Below are 7864 nucleotides of genomic sequence, written 5' to 3' on the forward strand. Positions count from 1 at the left end.
TGAAAATTTTCTGCCCAACATTTACAAAAAAATCATTCAATTTATCAGGACTTATTTCATTATGAACACTATTAAGATACTTCGAATTACCCGTGGCTCTATGTAATTCCTTCCAAAGTTTCTTAGGGTTGTTTTTATACGTTTCAGAAACTGATGCTAAATACACTTTCTTTGATTTACGAATTGCATCAGTAACAATGTTTCTTTGTTTCCGATATTCATTCAAAGAAGTAGCACATGTAGCCTTGCGTTTAAGGTAATCTCTCTTATACATCATACCTATAATTTCTGATGTTATCCATGGATTATATCTATTCTTTATTCGAATATGTTTAATTGGTGCATGTTTATCACATCAGAAATGCATTTATCCAGTTTTGCCAAATATCATCACAAATAATTTGAGATGAGAAACCTTGATGATTTGTCAAAACATCACAGTTACATATATCATTGACAAAATCATCACAGTTAAATTCACTGTAATCTCTGAAACGGGCCAATTTATGGCCTGAGTTTCTAGCAGAACACTTAACACACGTGAAAATCATGTAATGATCACTTAACGAGATCTGTGCAACATCAGTTATAATATGGCTCTCGGGTATTGTAGTAAGTATAAGGTCAATACACGTAGAAGAGGAGGCGGTAACGCGTGTTGGCTTGTGGACAAGCTGATGTAAAGAGAAAAGACATTCTAATGCATGAATTGGTGAGTTATTTCCACCACTATAATCAACATTAAAATCACCCAGAATAATAAATTCCTTGTTATCCATTAATAATTTCTCAAACATACTGGTACATATCTCAAAAAACTCATTTCCAGCATTAGGGGGACGGTATATACAACTTACCAATAAATTCATTTTCTTACATTTCAGTTCAATTAATACTGACTCAATATCATATTCCTCAATAAAATCACTTTTATCGGTTGTAGTTAAAGAACTTCTCACATATAAACAAACACCTCCTCCTCTTTTACACACACGATCCTTTCTTATAATATTATAACCCTCTATCAGAATCTCATGATCTCCAATTTGTTCATGGAGCCACGTTTCAGAAATGCACAAAATATCAAAATTAAATGTAATCAAAATATACCGAATTTCATCTATTTTAGGCAGGAGGCTACAGACATTAATATGTGCTACTTTCAATCCGGTAAAATTTTCCAGTTGAGTACTAATCAAATGATTTGCTTTAATCTCACGACTTATACTGGGGAGCGAGTTGACATTGGGGTGACGTATTTTCAGCCCACATAAATCTGTATTTGGAATGTGACCATCTACTAGGTGTTCATATACTTGTCCATCAGAGTTCAGTGGTTGGGGTTCAGCAGCCTTTTGGCGGTCTCCAGACTGTCCATCCAATCGCGAGGGAATACCCTCCCTTTCGGTCTCCGACGGAATTTCTGATGATGGTGCTGCCAAAAACTCGGCGATGACTCATCGGTGATACGCATTGTGTTTCCGCGAATGTGTGCTATGTAGTTTATAGCGAGAGCACGAATGCCGAAGCCATTTAGATGTACGCCATCTACCGACAGGTGTGAGCGAGGGTCGATGTTGCTGTTGTCGATGAATGACCAGCCGTGCTTATTGGCTAGAAGTTTGAGACCTCTGTTTACAGCTTCCACTTTGCTGAATTCCTTTGTTGTTTCATTTGCGCGATGTATGATTGATGAGAGTGTGATGGCAGAAGCACTAGTTTCCTCGACTATCTGGTCAGCAAGAGATGCTAATTTGACAATCACCTCGTTGTCATCGTCATGGGGGAGATTATTCGTCCCCAGATGGAGGAGTATTTCATCAGGTCTACGAAGTACCAATTAATGGGAATGCATCTTTCCCTGGCCTTTTCTAGTATTTATTGGACTGCAAATACTGCATCTATTGTACCTCTGGAGCTTCGGAATCCACATCGTTCTTCTGAAAAGTGGCTGTCTATTGTATATTGGATCATATTATATTGAGTATCATCCTGCAGAAAACTTTTCCGGGAACAGATAGTAATACAATAGCGCTATAATTCACAGGGTCTAGTTTGTCTCCTTTCTTATACACCGGAGTGATTAGACCTTTACTCTAGTCCTCTGGTTAGTCGACTTGCTAAGGGGTTAAACGCTGCGTTTTTTAGTACAAATTTCCTACTTGGCACAGATGTTCCCTAGGGCAATTGAACATTTTTCATCTGAAGAGACACTCTGTATCTATGCAAATAAGCCTTAATTTGCATAATTTATGCAGAAATACGTATAAAAATTATAAAAAATATATGTGCATCCAGCAGAAATACCTAATTTGTTAGAAGTATTCTATAGAGTAAGTGGAAACTATTCCTGCAAAAAATGATTTCATACCTTTGCAAATAAACATAAAATTTGCATAATTACGCAAGTTATTGTGCAAACAATCTGCATATTTGAGAGAATTTCTAAACTATTAAGCGCTGGATCTTGCAATACAAAGTTTGAACCTGGGATGGATGTTCCTTTGGTCAAGAGTAAATGATTAATCTGAAGAGACAAACTGTCTCTATGCAAACAACCTGTTATTTGCATAATATGCATATCAATACCTACACATCTACAGATAATCAGAACAAACAAAAAGCCTTAAAGGTATTAGCCCACATTTGCAAACCCACGAAAATCAAAACTGCATAAAACAGGTCCAATATGACTTCAAGTACAAGTTATAACAGTAACATACCTCACCTGTTGCTATTTGTCTATACCATTCGATAAAAGAGAGAAAATCATCGTTTTAAAATCAATTTTAAAACCGGGTCAACCCGACCCAAAATCGAATTACGAGCGCGGGCTAGCTATACGTACCTGTAACTTACACATGTATCGCATGCATTAGCCTGACCAGACCGCTGTGCACAGCGACTGCGTGTAGTTACGCATGCATGTAGTACGTGGACCGGAGCTAGCGAGCGTAATATACACATGCATACGGTGCATTTTCATTTATTTTTATGAAAGTAATGGACTAATTGGAACGAAATTTTGCACAGGTATTACTGCAATCATACCCAAACTCCATGCTAACTATGAGACCAATTGCTGCAGGTTTACAAATGTGGGCTAATACCTTTAATGTGACAATGTCTTAAATCGCTTTGAACTTAATATCCAAAAAGCTAATAGAATAAGACAATATTCTCACAACAACACTTTTCAGTTGCTTAATTTTTTTTCCATGTTATTTAATTAACTTAGGTATTTTATGCATAAATTATGTAAGTAAGTGCACAGGACGTGAAATTTCGAAACATATTGATCTTTGAAATGATTTTTGCTATCAATTTTTCCTCATTGCATAAATGCTTTGCAGGGTGGGAAAAGTAGCAATCGATAGTGACACTCTTTAAATATGATTATGCAAATCTAACAGTAGGGCCTACATAATGAACAGAAGCAAATCGGAACAATATTGCTTACAAAAGGACTGTTTTTCCCTTGCAAACAGTACACAACTGAGGTCATGGTTAGAAAATCATTACAAAAGACACTACCATAGTGAAAGTGTGAATTCTAATTTTCATTGTATTTTGTAGGCAATCAAGCAAATAAGAGAACTGATTATAAACTTGTGCAAATTATGCGGATGCAAGGGTATCTGCACACATTAAGATCTTTAATACAAGCTTGAGTTAGAAACAAAGTCTGTTTCTGAAAAAAAATGTTAACTCAGTATACTATGAGCTGCTATGGCATGGAAACTCTGCTAGGAAATTTATACACAATAACATTTTGTTAAGGCAATAATATGCAAAAATTGTCATGTGAACAATAGGAGATGTTATACTTTAAGTCAAATAATCTCAGTCTGACTTAAAAATCAGTCAATTTCAACCATGAATCAAAGCAGAAATAATATGTTCATAGCCATAAAAGAGTATATTCGATGGCTTTTACAATTACTAGGATGTGATGTGTCAACAGATCGTCACAAGCTACTGTTTACGAGAATCGTAAATGTCATATTCTCCCTGGTTGTGATCGTTTTCCCTTGGGATAATGTAACTCAACGGCGGTCCAAAGAATGTTATATTCGACCACATATCAGCTAATACCTGTACAGATGATCATGACCTACATGATCTTGGAGCTTTTTCCAAAAAAAAAAATATGTTAACTGGTTTAGTATAAAGATGTCAGAGGTTAAATTAAAAGAAACACACTGGTAAAAATGTAAAAGGTAAGAATGTCAGGGGTTATACATGTGTGCACCCAAATTAATTTTCATGCGACCTATACATTAAATGTAATTATGGTGATGACTATACCATGTCACTGAACTCCATGTCCTTTCCTACTTATCAAGAGGAAACAAAAACACTTGAGAGGGGAGGGCTTAACATTTTTTTTTTCGATAATCAACAAAGGTATCACTGTCAGGTAGAACATGCACAAATATGTACTATGTTTCATGATACCTTGATTGGCATTCAAGATATGAAAGCTTTCACAGTTTGGCAGGAAATTTCCCAGAGAATATCCATTAGGTAATACATGTATATATTAAGTTTCAAGAGAAATCCTAAAAGCATTGCAGAAACATGAGGGATATAGTGAAATTTTGAGGGCAAAATTGACCTTGATCTTTGACCCCTGACCTTTGACAAATGACCCCGAAATTCCCTAGAAAATCCCTGCCAGTACCAAATTCCATGAAGACACCTTGAACCTTTTGCGAGATACAGAGAAAAAAGTGAAATTTTAACATTTTCACCTGAAATTTGACCTTTGACCTCTTGACCTGTAACTCTCTGGAGAATCTTAGTTTGGTAGTACATTGTATGCAGTCACTAAGTTTGAAGAAAGTACCTTCAGACATGGAGAAAATAATGAGATTTTAGCATTGACCTTGAACTTTTTGACCTTTAACCTCTTGCCGATTTTACTTAAAAACTGCGTAATCACTTGCCCCATCATACGTCATCTTTGGACCAGGTGTGGTGAAATTTGCATAATCCAGTCTTGAGTTATCGCGTAAACTGATACAATTTCTTAAGTCGACCTTGATCATTGACTTCTGGTACATTCGGGTATTAGTATGCACAATATTCTAAATAGGTGGTATTTACATAGACAAATGGTGTTTTGATATTACAAAACATTTCCTTTTGACTAACGGAAATGCATACTACTTCTGTAGTTTTCATTATAAAATGCAGTTCTTAGACTGTAAGAAAAACTTTAAAAATAATGTTTTTACTTTACTTTCTTTAGTAATTATGTAAATTAGCTGGTAATGATGGTTCAATTATTCAAATTCTTTTCTCATTTTGTTTCATAAAGTGTTTCTAACGGGATCTAGGATGATATTTAAGGGGAGTTTTATTGAGGCTCAATTAAGGCTTTTTGTTTGTTCTGATTATCTATAGATGTGTAAGTATTGATATGCATATTATGCAAATAACAGGTTGTTTGCTTAGAGACAGTTTGTCTCTTCAGATGAATCATTTGCTTTTGATCCAAGGAACATCCATCCCAGGTTCAAACTTTGTACTACAAGATCCAGTGCTTAATAGTTTAGAAATTCTTTCAAAAATGCAGATTTTTTGCACAGTAACTTGCGTAATTATGCAAATTTTATGCTTATTTACATGAAATCAACTCATTTATGTAATCAATTTTTGCAGGAATTGTTTCCACGTACTCTATGAAATACTTCTACCAAATTAGGTATTTCCGCTGGATGCACATATATTTTTAAATCATTTTTATATGTACTTTTGCATAAATTATGCAAACTAAGGCTTATTTGCATAGCTACAGATTGTCTCTGTAGATGAAAAAATTCCAATTGTACAGAGGAAGATATGTGCCAAATAGGACATTTGTACTATAAAATGCCGCAATCACCCCTTTTTTCGCCCTTAGCAAGCCTACTAGGTGTTTTCTTTTGAGAAAGAGTCTTATTAGCAATCTTTAATATCATTCGTGGCATAGTTTGTCCCCTGCCTTAAGTACTTCTGCTGAAATTCTGTCAACTCCAGTAGCTTTGTGATTTTTCAGGGTCTTAATAGCCGACTCGGCCTCTGCCATTGCGAAAGGTTCACTCCCGGAAACTACAGAAGGCAGATCTGGTATTGATTGCAGGACACTGTCATCTCTTGGGAACTGTGTGTTCAGATGTGTGCTGAAATGAACTCTCCAGCAGTCCAACACATCACTATTATAGGGGCAGTTTTCATGGTCCCTTGTTCTTTGCTATTGATGGCATTGTGTCTCTTTCACCAGCCAACTTCCGCACCTTCTTAACGTGTTCATGACTATCATTGCGAGCATGTGCTGCTTTCATTTCCTTCACTTCCCTCAGTAGATTTTTCCTTTTCCACTTCTTAACTTGAAACTTGCCTTATTCATTCAGCTTTTTATATCTTTCATTGTTGACAGTATTATATTAGGATGATTGAATTTAGCCATTCTTGCTCTCCTTCTTCGTTCACAAGCTTCTCTGACATCTTCTGGGAGTCCAGTTACTAGTTAAGCTCTCCTGATTCCTCGCTTACCACTTACAAAGAAAGAGAGAGTACGTTCACATCTTAAGCCAAGCTTGTTCACATCTTAAGCCAAGCTTGCTGTTAAAGTCTTCTCTGTAAATGAATTGAAAGCACGTTGTACGCTTCGTTGTTGTGCCTTTGATTCTTGATCTTGCTTTAAAGCCTTATATTGTTTACATTGTATATTTTTCCCTCTTGCAGCCGGATATTACGTGTATATAGAGGCTAGCTATCCTAGCTATGGGGATTTCGCACGCCTATGGAGCCCCGCCTACAGTGGTTACGGGCCCTTGTGCCTGATATTTTGGTATCATATGTACGGCAGCACTATCAACTCACTGAATGTCTACAAGTCAGAAACAAGATCACCAAATGCGACAAACATTGTATTCTCACTAAGTGGGAATAAGGGAAACGTTTGGAGGGAAGCACAGGTAGGGTTCTATTATATCATTTTATATTATATTATTTTCGTAAAGTGAAATGTTATGAGAGACATTACGTTTTCAAAGAACTTGAAAACAAACCTCGATGTGGTACTAACTGAACATCTGAATACAATGAGCACCAACTCAGATTGAAAATTTTGATGTATTGCACATGATATGGATAAGGCCAATGTCCTAAATAACAGAAATAAAGATGAAATGGCAGAAGTTCCACGGAATGTCTTGGCTGCATACGGGGACGGAGAAGTACTTGCGGGAGAGTTAGTTTGCAGGCACAAACCCTTGGTGGTCGTAAAGGAGTCTGCGCCAAGACTACTACATGCACCACTTTGGCACTGTCCCATAGGCCCTGTGTTGAAGCTTCTGCTGCAGTGTAGAGGTGCGTGTGTTAGTCTTGGCGCATGCAGACTCCTATACGACCAACAGGGGTTTGTGCCTGCAAACTACGGGAGAGTTGCCTGCGAGGTGATACCGTTGGAGGACCTCCTACTGACGTTCTGCTTGGACCTCTCCGGGCATCCATGAAGTGGAAGTGGAAGGTCCCACTAAGAAGCAGAGCTTATACGATATGGGACCCTCAGAAAATACACAAGACAGTAATATAAAACAAAATATAACGAACCGATGTCATCTGACATCAAGATGATTGGGAAGGGAAAAAGAAAGAAAAGGAGAAAAAAAAAGAGAAAAAAGAAAAAATACAGCACGTGCCATCGTGGACGCAAGCAATCTGGATTCCATAATGTAAAATAAGTGATGAAGTACAACCTGGATTGAATATAATGCAAAAAAAAATCTTATACATAATTATGTTGGTAAAAATTCAGGAGAAAGAAAGAGTAGACACATCGACATATGCAGAACATTTACAGGAACATGATTAT

This window comes from Diadema antillarum, unplaced genomic scaffold (genome assembly GCF_040938485.1).
Source record: "Diadema antillarum isolate AM-2024a unplaced genomic scaffold, OU_Dant_1.0 scf00000177, whole genome shotgun sequence".
Classification (NCBI taxonomy): Eukaryota; Metazoa; Echinodermata; class Echinoidea; order Diadematoida; family Diadematidae; genus Diadema; species Diadema antillarum.